Source organism: Phascolarctos cinereus, unplaced genomic scaffold (assembly GCF_003287225.1).
Source record: "Phascolarctos cinereus isolate Bilbo 61053 unplaced genomic scaffold, phaCin_HiC Scaffold_726;HRSCAF=1367, whole genome shotgun sequence".
Lineage (NCBI taxonomy): Eukaryota > Metazoa > Chordata > Mammalia > Diprotodontia > Phascolarctidae > Phascolarctos > Phascolarctos cinereus.
The window spans coordinates 100,972,580-100,987,850 of record NW_027556098.1 but is presented as its reverse complement, the minus strand read 5'-3'; positions in this window follow the sequence as shown (position 1 = coordinate 100,987,850).

Here is a 15,271-nt window from a genome sequence, read left to right as displayed (position 1 = left end):
TTGCCATCTTTTTTGACCCCTGACAAACATGGACCTTTCCATCTGACTTGCAGCTGAAACTTCAAATATGTGTGGTCTCCCCCATTAGAACGTGTGCTCCTTGGCAGCAGGGTCTATCTCTACTTTTCTATTTGTATCCCCAGGTCTTAGCACATAATAAGCAGTTTTTTAATTCATTCATTCCTTCATTTTATATCATATCACGCTGCCTGGTTTGAATATGAGGTGCCTATTATAGAGAAGAGATACTCATGAAGTAAATGTCCCCTAGACGCAGGGAAATACACCCTTTGCCCAGCAAATACCACTGAAATAAACATTGCTTATCCTTGAGCTTTTAAGGATTAGCTTTCCACCCAGTTTAGAGAAACACATTCTTTCCCATTCTGTGGCTCCTCTCCTGTCAGCAAAAGCAGTCATGCTGTGTTAGCACTGTCAACATAGAGAGAAGACTCCTTAAATCCTGACCTTTTCGTATCTCTATTCCAATGATGGCCTGCTTATCCTTTCTTAATCCTAAATCATCTCTTCAGCTAAAAGTGGTGTTTTGGTATAAGAATCAGGAGGAACAAAGGTAAGGCTTCGATGAAGGCAACTCATTCAATTAAATAGAGGTTTAAGGCTCTAGACTACACGGGGCAAACTATTATAAGTTAAAGCCCATTTCATAAGTGGAGGGATTTTAACTGACAAATAACATCTTTGAAACTTTCTTTAACTGTTGCCTCAATTGTAATAAGAAGGTAATTTTATAGCACTTTTAACTTTAGAAAGCACTTTTCTTACAATAATCCTCTGGGGCAGGTGGTATAAGTATTACGATGCTCATTTCACAGAGTTGGAAAACTGATACTTATTTTAAACAACTTGCTGATAATAATTACTAATTGGGTGACCCTCAATGCTAGATCTAAAACTCGTCTTTTGCCTCCAATAGCAGTACTTATTCTGCCATACTGCCCCATAGAAAGTCTCTTACTTTAGCTAGTTTCTGATTGGTACAAAGAAATTGTAGTGCATGGCAGTTATTGAATACTTTATTGTGTATATTTGTACTATATTTACATAATGGCTTCCAATAACCCTTGAAAATTAAATGAAGAGCAATCAAGTTGACGAGCAACCACTGGAGATCTAATGTATGATCCTTTGGGAAAGGAGGCTCCACTTTCTTCTGAGGAGGATTGGAAGGTGAGCAGGGCTAAGTAACTGACAATGACCTCTGCCTCCTCAATCAATTGTAGGGACTGAAAGAAGTTCTTGAGGTCATTACACAAGTCTCTGTTCCTTATTATTCTTTGATGCCTGGTAATTTACTAAACAAATTGGGATTAGGAAACAAAGGAGACGTGGAAAGATAGAGAGAGGTGCAGAGGAAGGAAGGAGAGACCTAGAAACAGAGAAGGCGAGATACATATAGTGGGAGATGTTATAGGAGAAAAGGTAGGAAGTTTGAGAGAAAACAGTAAAATGATAGGTTTTAATGAAGGTAAATGGATGATATTGAAGGCCATATAATACAGGATAAACAAGTTAGAAAAAGGAGGCAGTATATCCCAATGGAAAGAGCCCCCAAAGTCACCAAACTCTCCATATCCTTTGACCCAGAGTTCTATGCCCAAAAAAGACTGAAGAAGCAAAGGGGAAAAGATGCATACGTACAAGAATTTTTATAGAAAGAGGATACCCTTCAATTGAAGAATGAAAATAAATTATGGCATATGAACATAATGGCATATGATAATATGCCATACGAAATAAAAGGAATGTTTTCAGGGAATTTGTATAAGCCAAAGCAAAGTAAAATGAGTGGAACCAGGAAAATAATTCATACAAAACCAACACTATAAAGACAAAAAACTTTGAAAGACTTAGGAACAATCAATACAATACAACGTAACTTATCAATACAATGACCAACCACGATTTTAGAGGAATGAATGAAGAAATGAATTAATGAATGATATTGCCAACTTCTGGCCAGAAAAGTGATGGACTCAAATTGCAGAGTGAAACATATGTTTTGGACTGAACCAAAGCACAATTTTGTTTTGTTCAACTATGCACATTTCTTACAAAGATTTTGTTCTTTTTTTTTCTCACTGAGGGGCAGGGGGTGAAGAGTTAGTAAGGAGTTAATTGGGAAGAAAGGAAGGCAGGAAGAAAAGGAAGGAAGGAAGGAAAGAAAGAAGGATGGAAGGAAGGAAGGAAAGAAGGAGGAAGTATTTACAAGGAGAGAAGGGAGGAAGGAAGAGAGAAAAGAAAGAGGAAAGAGAGAAAGAGACAGAGAAAGACAGGGAGGGAGGGAGAGAAAAAGGGAACAAAGGAAGGAAGAATCTCAGAAAAGCAGGACAGCTTTAAAAGTAACTTACTGAATTGATTACATACCAAAAAAAGAAAAGAAAACTGTGCATAATAAAGGCACCCATTTTCATGTACAATCATCTTTTTGTCCTACTGTGTAAATGGAAACATTTGCTTTAATTGATATTTTCTTAGAAGTTTTTACATGAGAGCAAGGGAGGTAGAAAGAGCACTGAATAGGACTTTGGGATATCTGAGTTCTGGTTCCAGTTCGGTCAGCAACCTGCTGTGTAAATCATCCCTGTCCCTATCTGTGTAAAAGTAAAGATGGAAACTCCCACCCAAATTGATGAGGATGGAAAACTCCACCCTAGTTGATGTAGATGCAGAAAGACCAGACTTCCTAATTAAAACAATCAATCAAAAGTATAAAATAGATGTGTCATTAACAAATGATTAATCAGTTTGGGTAGAGAGAAGTACTTAGATCACTGGGGGTGGGGGTGGGGAAGAAAGATGTCACCACACAAGAAATGTATTGAGATCGGTTGAACGAATGACACACACCTCTTGGTCTATGTATAATTCTGCAAGTGATTTCCTTCAATAGATTCCATAAGTAGCAAATCAGTGGTAGTTAAGGACCCTGAGGGTGAGGAAGACTGAATTTTTCTCTCCCCTCCTACCACTGACCAGGTGTTGGATTTGCCAACTGAAAAGATCAGAAAAATCTGAAGTTCCAATTGATAGCCTTCAGATCCTTCAGAGTATTCTCCAGCCTCAGTGGCTGACTGCATTTGGATCTGAGAAACACACTGAAGAAAAACAAGACACATTAAGGAGCTGCAGCCTCAGGCCCTTTACAAGGATACCAGCTCCTGGAGCCTAGTAGAGAGCTACATTGAAGGGAAACTTCATTAGGACACCACAAAGGGGGTGAAGAGTTTCTAGTAACCAGGAACTGTGAATTATCCCTTTGGCATATGTGTTCTCTAGGCTTGAGCCCACTCTGCTATCCCCTTGGTTTGTATTTGTGGCAGAATGTTCCCAACATCTTTGGAGCATTGTTTTTGGTACTAATTGTTCTTACTAAGAACAGGCTAACCTTAATTCCACTTCTCTGAAGTTAAGATTAATAAATACCCATTTCTAAATGCTAATTAACTCTGACCAGCTAATTAACAATCACTATTATAATAAAAACTAATAAACATACCAGATTAGGGCTTTTGAACAACTATACTAGAAAACCCCAGCCCCTCAGGGTCATACCTAAATCCCTAGGTGGAGGGGATTAGCTAACCACCTTCTGGGGCCCTACCCCATCAGTGTGAGTAAGAGTAGGAAAATGAGCCCAGAAGGGATGTTGTATCTGTCAAACTAGGGCCCTGTACTAGTTCATCTTGAAGATCCGTTCCAACTCTGACAATTTAGAATTCTACCTGCAATGAATTGAGGGAGATTCAAGACCCCTGGAATAGGTAAAGAAAGCACTAGGGCAGAACATATGATGCCCCATCAGCCAATCAGCTTATTTCATTAGCCAAAAGCAGCATCTTCTCCATATCATGGCAAGGAAGTAATGCTTTAGTAAATCCCAGGCTAGAACTCTGAATAGAGCTGAAGGTAGCCCAGGAACAATGGGTCACCAACTTGGGGGAGGGATTCTTCTTATCCCTAAAGGCCGTCATCACTGAGCTTTATTTCAAGGTCTTCTTCTGGCCCAGCTGCTACTCTCACCAGGGTCCTATCACCCCAATTGTCACACAATCCTGTGGCCACAATTGGGAAACTCCCTGTGAAATATAGTGGCCATTTCCAGAGTTTATTTTGGGGGCACTCTTCTCTTGTGCCTGCCTTAATCCCCAAGTTTGATGGATCCTAGAGCTAGAACATGCTGGCTATGTTGACATTTCCTAACTTCCTCCCCACAATCAATGATGTCCACCTCAGGTGAAAAAAAAAATTCCCATCAGAGATCTACCTATAAATGAATTGACATACTTCAAAGGAAGACAAGGTCACAATAGAGAAGGATTGGATGGCTATCATTGCTGACATCAGATAGTGCTTTTATTTAAAGTTTCTTTGATCATTTGGGACCAAATTGTTATGGGCAGGAAAGCACCAGGCAGGCAAGCTTTAATTATGCTTAGGGTCAGCCTTGACTATAATATACTGGCTGACAACAAAACACCCCCAAATCACCACATTATAGCAGGTATTTTTTTTATCTTTTACAGATAAAGAAACCAAAATAAAGAAAAGTGAAATTATACTCAAAGATGAGAGGCAAGTGAGTAAAAGATCTTGAAGAAATAAAAATGATCCCAGGCCTAATGACATCTAGCATATTGTTTTATCCATCGACCCCCAGTGCCTCCAATCTACTGGAGGTCCCAGTGATAACTGGACATTTGAATGAATGAACAAATTGAATAAAATATTGATTAAACATGCTAAGCTCTGAGGATTCAAATAGAAAAGTAATAGTCCCCCCTATTAAGAATCTCACATTCTAATGAGGAAAGGTTTCAACCGCAATTAAGATGGAAAGGTCCCATACTCCCTAGGGCGCAAAAGTAAAGCATATGGTCATGCCTCTTCTTTAATGTCATTTACACTATTAAAATCATGTGACTTTCTGATGTTGAACTAGTTGACAGTGACAAGAACATTCTTTTCTTGGTCTTCAATAGATGTGGCTGTAGCACCTGCAGGAGCAGGTTGTAAAGTTGCTAGGCTGCATCTCCTTAGGAGTTGCTTCCCAGGTAGATGGAGCTGGAAGCATTGCCATTCCCAAGGCTCTTGAGCTCAGGGTCCTATAAAATATAGCATTGAAAATAAAATTTACTACAGCATTTTACAGCTTCCAAAATGTTTTCTTCATAATATCCCTGTAAGGGGCAGCTAAGTGGCACAGTGGATAGAGCAATGGCCCTGTAGTCAGGAGGACCTGAGTTCAAATCCAGCCTTAGACACATAACACTTACTAGCTATGTAACTCTGGGCAAGTCACTTAACCCCAACTGCCTCACCAGAAAAATACTATACATAATATCCTTGTGAGATAGGAAACACAAGTATTATAATTTGCATTGTACAAATGAAAAAAGGTCTAAAAACCTTAAAATGCCTCTGCCTTCCATGTTATCAATTGTTTCCAGAGACCATAATGTATGTACTCTCTAAAAGATCTGACCTGACATTTTGAAGTTACAAAGTATTCTACTTCCTCTAAACTTAACATTTCTTTTCCTTTAAAGCACATGTTGAATAACAGATTTAAATTAGACAAAAAGACAGAAGCCAGCTTGCTAAACACTCCAGAAACACTCCATTACTTTTTACATATTTTTCCCGGAGCTTAGAGTAGATGCAAGTATTAAAATAACAAGACTGAGAAGAGGCTGGTGAAACTCTTTTTAATGCTTCTGGGCTAGAGTTTTTTAAGAGAGATTTTAGTTCAGAAATCTCAGGCATCTGTGTTCATGCACAAGAAAGTGGCATTGCTTCAAGGAAGAGAGCTAAATTCACTCATACTCCCTTAGGAAGATGATAGAAAGTGAGACAGGAGCTCTTACTTCTCCCCTAACAGGTAAGCTTAAGTGATGGGAAGGCCAGGTTCAGAGATCAGGCTCCAAATGAGCCCCCACTCCATCCTCCCACCTGAGTTCTAAGCTGATAGGAGATGTCCAGGACAAAAACCAACAAAGTTCTTTGAATGTTCCATTGGGGAAAAGAGGAAGGCACAATCAGTATCTAAATTTTCTAATTCTTCATTCATAGGCTAAGAAGAGAATTTTGTGGTGACTATAGGAACATAGATGTTGAACTAGAAGGGGCCTCTGAGGTAACCTGGTCTAGCCCCCTCATTTTCCTTGTAATGAGACTCAATTGCCCAGTCTTTGTTGAGGGAACAAGATGATGCCATGTCTCTAAAGAGATGTAAAGAGGATAGCATGAAGAAAGACTGAGGCTGAAAATCTGCTAAAAAGTGGAGAATGGATGCCATGATGTGATTCCATCTCAATTGAAATTACTTAGAGTGAGCATCTCCCACACTCATTAGCCCATTCCATGCATGCATTCAGTTGCTAAGACTACATTTTCTTGCCATATTTACATTTAGTTCAATGTGAAAATGTGTTTTTAGGAAGCTTAGAAGTAAAAACACAGAAGCTAGAATACATGGTGATTCCCTAAGCTATCTGAGTCCTCCAATTATTTAGGAACCCATTTACCCTAAGATGTTACTATAGCAGTTGTATGGTATAGTGTGGGGTCACGAAGGTCAGACAAAACTGAAATGACTGAACAGCAAATGGTAGCATGGAGAATCCACTGGACTTGGAGCCAGAGGACCTGGTGCAGTGGGGAGAGCACTTACTGGAGAGTTATAGGACTTGGGGTCTCTTTCTGGCTGTGACTACTCTGGGCCCTGATTTATTTAACTAAAATGAAAGGGTTGGACTAAATGATCTTCAATGTCCCTTCAAGCTTGAAATCTCTGATTTCTATGTTCCCTCTGATCTGTCAGTCCATCAATTAGTCAACAAGCATTTGTTACTGAGAGGCAGCTACTTGAGGCAATGAATGGAAAGATGGACCTGCAGTCAGGAAGATGCGTTCAAAGCCAGCCTTAGATATTTACCAGCTACATGACCCTGAGCAAGTCAAAGCTGTTGTCTGCCTCAATTTCCTCAATTTTGAAATAGGGATAATAACAATAGTACCTCCCAGGGTTGTTATGAATGTCCAATGAGATAATATTTGTAAAGTTCTTAGCACAAGACCTGGAAAATAGGCACTTAATAAATGCTTGTTTCCTTCCTTTCTTCCTTCCTCCTTTCTTCTTTCCTTCATTCTTCCCTCCCTCCCTTCTTCACTTCCTCTCCTCTTTCCTCCCTTCTTTCTTTACTCCTTTCCTTCCATCTTTCCTTCCTTTAATCCTTCCTTCTTCCCTCCTTTCTGTCCTTCCTCTATTTCTTTCTTCTTCTTTCCCTTTCTTCTTCCTTCCTTCTTTCCCCCCCTCTTTTCCTTCCTCTTTCTCTTCCTTCCTCCCTTCCTCCCTCCCTTCCTTCCTTCCCTTCCTTCCTTCCTTCCTTCCTTCCTTCCTTCCTTCCTTCCTTCCTCCCTCCCTCCCTCCCTCCCTTCCTCCCTTCCTTCCTTCCTTCCTTCCTTCCTTCCTTCCTTCCTTCCTTCCTTCCTTCCTTCCTTCTTATTAACTACTTATTAATACCAAACACTATTTTACTCACTGGAAATACAAATACAGCAGAAAGAGAGTCTCTCCCTCAAGGAGTTTGCATTCTAAGCACCTGTGTGTGAATATCAAGTTATCTAAACCTATTTGAGCCTCTTTTTGCACATCCATAAGATGGGGATAACCATACCAGGCGACACAGTGGATAGAGTGCTAGACCTGGAGTCAGGTAGCCCTGAGTTCAAATCCGACCTCAGACACTTACTAGCTGTGTGATCCTGGATGAGTCACTTAACCTTGTTTGCTTCAGTTTTCTTATCTGTAAGGAAACTGCAAACCACTTTAGTATCTTTGCCAAGAAAACAGAGAATCAGACACTACTGAAATGACTGAACAACAAAAGCCTAACTGACAAAAGTGCTGGGAAGAACACACTTTCTGAACCTTAAAGAGCTATATAAATGAGAACTCTTATAAAGTAAGATGATCACATTCACTAAGCATAATAGAAATGATATATTTGTGATTGAAAAAGGTGATTATTACCAAAAGGAAATGGGACTAAAACACTAATAATAACAAAGAAAACAACTAAGGAGAACTAATTTCATTTACTTTGAAGCAATTACCAAGAAAAGTGTTATCAGAATGTAAATAAGAACATACTGAACTGGAGTTTGTGCTCCCTGGAGAAGAAGGGACCTTGAGCTGTGACCTAATAGAAGTTTTCAAGATCTTAAAAGAAATCAATGGAATTTGAGAGTGATGAATGGTTTATATGGGTGAAGAACTTTAAAAAAAATGCTTGAAGATTTTCATCTAAAAAATAAGAAACTAGAAAACCAAGAATTTTCAGCAGACCGATTTCACACAAAAGGTAATAAACATATGTAGTGTGGAAGTACAGAAGCTAACTGAAATAGGAAGTCAGAAAGAGCTTCAAAAGATACCCAGATTGGTTTTTGCAAAAGGAAAAACTGAAGGCAGATGTGGTAACTTTAAGAACCACGGAGATCTGTGCCCACCTTTGTTGCTTAGCAACAACCACATAGATTATCATTACCACCTTCTCTCCCAGCATTTTTCCCACCAACCCTTCTCCTATACCCATCCATCACCATCACTCCACCTTCTGTGATTAACTACATACAAAATGTAAAAGATGGGACATTAGCTACCATTGATACTCTCATCCACTTAGAATATAACTATTGAGAGCAAAGACTCTTACTTTTTTTTTGTATTCCCAAAACATTGCAGGGGGAAAGGCAGAGGGTCTGGTCCTGTGATTTCATTGGTAAGGACCTCCCAAATGAGGAAAATCCTACTACCAATACTACTGCCAATAAGCAGCACCTTATGTGCAATTTATAATCTTAGAGTTACCTAGAACTGTAATATCAAACTCAGGTAGAAACTTGCTGCTGCAAATTGACTCAGAAAACACTAAAAATTAACATTATCTATCTTGTATTGTATTTTTATGTGTTTTGTTAAACATTTCCCAATTGCATTTTAATAGGATTCAGTACTCAGGAGTTTGGGGCTGCTTTGTCACCTTTGGGTGACTAGAGCACTGGGAGGAAGTGACTAGTCATTAGGAACCATATGGCCAGTGTGGATTAAGAATTTAGATGTTCTCCCAAATTGTTCTGGATCCAAGGCCAGTGCTCTATCCACTAAACCATGTGCTTTGCACATAATACATTCATAACAAATGCTTTTTCATTCATTCACTGATCTAGTTTTACCTCTTTATTTGAGAGAGGAAGAGAATTGAGGCCTTGAAAGACTATGAACAGTCTAAGGTTACAAGCTATAAATGATAGAGCTGAGGCACGAGGTCAGGTCTTCTGATTCAGAGACTAGTACTATTTAACACTACCACAGGCTCCCTAGCCAGTGGATACAACAATATGGCACTCTCACTCTGGAGTATCATTGTGGATTTCTAGAAATAGTCGGTTTGGTGGTCCAGCTTCAGATATGAGGACCACATTTATGTTAAATATCCCAAACAATAGTCCCTAGAGGCAAAGTGTCTTAAAGCACCATTCCCTTTTGGTGCAAAAGTCTTCCACTTCATCTTGCTAGGTGTCTAGTGTTTTCATGTTGATTTCTGGATGCCCAGAGGCTCCCTAGGCCTACCCTTCTCAGGGTAATATTGCATAATCAGATATTAGCCTGCCCTTCTACTAGCATTATAATTCGCCTTCTCCTTAGTGTGACATCTCAGCCAACTATTAGGAAGAAAGCAACACATAAATATTTTTTAATGAAAGCAAAGAAGACTTTTTCATACTACAGAGTGATTGCCTGTTAACTTAAAGTGCTTTCTTTAGAAGTAATTTCATCATAAAAGATGATGCTTGTTAACCCAACAAGTTTCTCTAATGATGGGATTCTAGGCAGTCTCAGAAGCTGCTAAGGGATATATTTTGCGGACAATAGGGAGTTATTTACCTTGTCCTTCAAAACACATCACTAAGATGATGAGAATAGAAAGGGAGGGAGAATCCAGTCCAAATTCCAACCTACTGGTTTCAAATATGTGACATAAAATCCCCATAACGATCTGGAGCCAACCTGGTGCCCTCGAGGTTCTTTGAATGTTAAATTAAGGCTTCTTCTCTGGACTAGTCTGGAATAGCATGTCTAGAACAGTCCTAGTTGATTTGAATGTATCCAAAATTAATTCAAGGTACAAGTAAGAATGAATGCACCTGGCCATCAGAAAGGGGATTGTCTAAATAAAAGCATTATCTCATTCTAAGGCCATAAGGTGATTTCAGGGTTTCCCTTTTGCTTAATGTCTTTGCCCAAATATCTGGGCTATAATTAAGAATATTGTATCATTTATGTAAGTAGGTGGCAGCTCCTCGAAGAATGGGCTTGCCTATGTACAGTTCTTTCCCTGCCCCTTTGCCAAAGAGGGAGGAAAAGTGATTTCACATTTAGGAAGCAAAGAAATAACTTATAACTTAGCTGCAAAAGATCATACTTTTATGTCTCCTTTCAATTAAACGCCAAGTAGGGAAGAAAGATTTTGTCTAGTTTGGTTTAGTATGGTTTCCACCCCACTCCCATCCTGATTAAAAAGGTAGAGAAGTAATGCATATCTGGGTTGAATTTGTTGTCTTTAAGGCAGAAAGTAATGTACAGTAAACACAATGAAGAGAAAGGGCTGAATTAGGTTCAGGAAATTGCTAAGCTCCTTTAATGACTTAAATACTGATGAGCTGCTGATGAATTAATTTTGACCAGTAGGAGTTAGGCTAAGTAAATGATCCCTCTATAGGATGGATCCATTTATTGTTTATTGTGAACTGAAACCACAAGTATAACCTCCATTTTGGTGGCTAAATTTCCCTGCATGGAAGAAACATTTGCATCAAGTGTAGTACAACATAACTTTTTCTGTAGACACAGAAAGAGTTAATAGTTTTCTTTGAAGTAGATCCACTTGTAGCCTTTTAGCTGGCCTCTTAAGGAACTTAACACACCCCCGTTCTCCCCCTTGGAACTTTTGCAAGATGCCTTACTAGGTTCTGTTTGACCCTACTCCTCATTCTACAGCACCCCCAAAGAAAATTTCCCCAAAATGGTAGCTTCTTCCACGATTCTTCTCAGCATAATTATTAATTGAAGTAGTCACCCCGTGGAACCCCATGGAAAGCGGTGGTTTGCAGACTAGACACTGGGGCAATGAACAGGAGGAGTAGGTGGTCTTAGGAACAGAGTTAGTTCTTCACTGTGTTCCAGAATTGTCCAAGAATATATTCCAACTACAGGGCAAGGCTGAGTCATTTTGTCACAGCATGAATCTTTTGGAAAAGTCAATTTCCAAAGTTATGCTCGTACTAGGTTGGGAGCAGGGGGGCGGAAGAAGAAGAATTGGAAAGACTTTATTCTCATTTGGGAACGTAGCCGATACTGTTTTCCATCCCAATTAAATGTTTTGACATGTCAGTGTTGTTCCATGCCTCTGTTTATTAGCATGGTGAGCAGCTGAATAACCAGCTCTGAATTGGTTTCACAAAAGCCCAGATGTTTGTTTTTTTCAAGCTGCTGGCCAGAAAGTGAACCAAGGTAGGTAAATTGAGATAAAAAATCCATATGAATTAGATGGGTAACCCTAGATTATCCCTTAAAAGATATTTATCTACCAAGGTATCAACACGTGATTCAAATACTCCAAATGGGGCCATTTCTGTCAAGTTTCACATTTTTACACACTTATGTACAAGTAATAAAGACAGTTAAATTGGATTATTACTGAATTTTAAAGTATGTTTATGGATGGACATAGAGAATTATTTTACATCAATTGAGACTGAAATTCCCATATCCTGGGTTGTAGAGGCTGGCTGATGCAAATGAAAAGAAGTCCATATACTGGGACAAATATCAGGGTAACTCAGAATGGTCCTAAAGTAGTTCTGCCAAAACCTAGTAATACCTAGGGCTTCCAGTTACTGAGACTGTCATCAGTAAGTCCAGACACAGGGTTTAATTAGTGTTTCAATTATCATTTAAATGTTTGCACATCAAGTTCAATAAAGATCAGGCAGATGAATTTTGAGACAAGTGGCTGTGTCATCCATGATTTCCCCTGAGACAGCTTATCTGAAGGTTAACAATTCAAGCAGAGGGCTCTAAAAAGCAGCTAATTGGTGTAAATACTTTTGGCTGGAGAAATTAGCCCTGTGAACAAGTGACTAACTCCTTTGATCTTAATGAACTAAGATGTTCTTCACACATCATAGCTACAGGTTTTGCCCTAAACTGCAGTTATCAAGTGCACAGAGGTCATATCCCCTCTAAACAATCTTTTGTGTTGACTAAATTGTAATGACTCTGTACACTCTGTACAAAATTAGGCTCAGGCTCACTAGAATAACTTTATTGTTAAAGATTTTTTTAAAATGCCTGCAATAAAACAGAAATATCTTAATGGCTAAATCAACTTCATGATAAACAAGAAACGGTACAACTATCAGAAAATGAGAGAACTGGAGGACATTTCTAATCAAATTAGTTATTAATAATGCTTTGTTTACTCACCGGCTGAAGGAGATTTTTGGAGATTATTGACTATGATCAAGAAGATGTAAGAAAGAAAAAATTGTAATTGGGGAGAAGAATAACCTCAAGAACATAATTGACCAAATGACTTAATTAGGATGGAAAAAAAAATCAGTAAGCAAGGCAAAGGTAAATTAGATGATGCTGAGTCAGTGTTCAAGTTTAGAGCTATGATCTTGACTGGTACTACTTCTCAAGCCTCAGTTTCCTCATCTATGAAAGTAGGATATTAGACTGAATCAGAGGTGGGGAACTTATTAATTTTCTCCTTAATAAAAGGATTTGTTTTGTGAAGTTTGTACTCAGTCAAAGGGCCGCACTTGAGGACCTAGAGGGCCACATATGGCCTCAAGACCAAAGGTTCCCCACTGCTGGACTAGGTGGCCACTGACGTAACTTCCAGCACTAGAGCACTGATTTCATGATTTTAGATCCTACTATCCAAGTAACACAGAAAGAGCTTGGGGTTTATAATCAGTCAACAAACATTAAGCACCTGCCATGTGCCAGATATTTCCTAAGCAATAAGAATGCAAATAAAAGAAAAAACCATGGTCTTTACGTTCAGGGAGCTCACATTCTATTGGCAGAGACAACATGCAAACAACTGTACACATATTTAATAAAACTTCTAGCAATAAGGAGGAGATATTTAATACTAACCGCTTACATTTATGTAGTACTTACTATGTGCTTGGCACATGAGTGCTTTACAATTATCATTTACAGATGAGGAAACTGAGGCAGGGAAGTTAAATGACTTGCCCAGGGTCACACACCAGTGTCTGAGACTACATTTGAACTCAAGTCTTCCTGACTCTAGCCTGGTGCTTACTACCTAGCTGCCACACACACACACACACACACACACACACACACACACACACGTATATATACAGCAGAGGGGTGGTAATCTCAGAGGAAAGGCACTAACACTGGAGGGAACTGGAACAAACCTCTTGGAGAAGGTAAGATTTGAGCTGAGTCTTGAAGTAAATCACAGGAGCTAGAAGGTTCTAGGTTTGTGGACCTTAGTGCTTCCTTAGTGCCTGGGCCTGGGACAAAAACTGTCTAAGAGATCTTGGGTAAATCATTTCATCTTTCTAGACTTTAATTCCTTCATCAGTAAAATGAGAAAGTTGAGCTAGTTTATCTCTAAATCATACATTCAGAGATGGAAAATCTTCAGGGATCATCCCTAAACTCTTATTTTATACTTGAGGAAGCTGAGTTCCACAAATGTCAAGTTACTTGCTCAAGATCACATACTATAGGGGGCAGCTAGGTGGTGCAGTGGATAGAGCACTGGCCCTGAAGTCAGGAGGACCTGAGTTCAAATCCAGCCTCAGACCAAACACTTGACATTTACTAGCTGTGTGACCCTGCGCAAGTCACTTAACCCCAATTGCCTAAAACCAAAACAAAAAACAACAAAAAAGATCACATACTACAGGTGATAAGAAGAGGTAACATCTACTGCTGTAACTTATGATACTAGATGTTCTTTGTTGTTGTTGTTGTGGACCATGACATCAGGGAGATGATGACATGACTGGCAATTGACTTTGATTTGATCAAGGGAGGGCTGTGCAAGGTTACCAGCTTCACTTTCACCTCCAGAGCCCTCTGGGTCCAGACAGAATGTAGTGGAGATGGGCTGGCTAGGATCTCCAAACCTGCACTGGAACGGCCAATAGCATCCACAGGTCCAGCCTCCACTCTAATTATAATCATGTTATTTGTAGTGATAATTCTATCAGCCTTTGCAATTTAGGTACACTTGTTTCTCTTTGACCTGGCTAGGCCATGTGCTTAACATGTGATATTGACAGGCTAGGTTTTGAATTCAGTCACCACATAGGCCAAGTATTTTTGCAGACAAAATGTTCAAGACAACAGTACAAATGCTCACTGCTGCCCAGTGAATCTTATGGTATCATGGGAAGAATTTAAAGGACCAGAGCTATAACCCTAGCTCTGATATAAATGAGCTGCATGACTTTAGGTCTTTCAAGATCTCTATTTCCTCATCTGTATAGTAAGGAATTTGGCCTAAATGATCCCTTGAGTCCCTTTCAGCTCAAATAGTCTATGATTGTGATAATAAGTAAGAGAGAGAAAACTTCTAGCAATGAGGAGGAGATTATACTGTTGTATTTGGCTCTACTCAAACAACACCTGGAACATTGTGTTCAGTTCTGGGTATTACATTTTAGGAAGGCTGTTGATAAGCTGAAGAACATAAAAGGAGAGCAACCAGGATAACAAAAGGCCTCAAGTTCATGCCATGAGAGCCTGATGAAGAAATTGGAGAAATAAAGACTTGGAGTGAGAGAGATAACACTTGAAGGCATGCCGTATGAAAGAAGTATTAGATTACTTCTTTTTAGTCTTAGATGAAAGAATTAGGAGCAATGGGTAGAAGCTGTAAAGGGATAAGTTTAGGCTTGATGTTGAGAGAAATGTTTATTAATAACCAATGATTTTAGGAGATCCAGAGTTTCCCGTTTTTCTATAGTCTTCGTTTCAAAATTCAGTCTCTTGAAGGACATTGAATTAATTCTCCTCAATGTTGGTCAGACCTCACCCAACCTTAGAAGGAATTTAATCCCACTGTGTTCTACTCAGGTTTGGGTGAAGATAAAATTCTTTACTTAGATTATCCAAAGCTGGGGG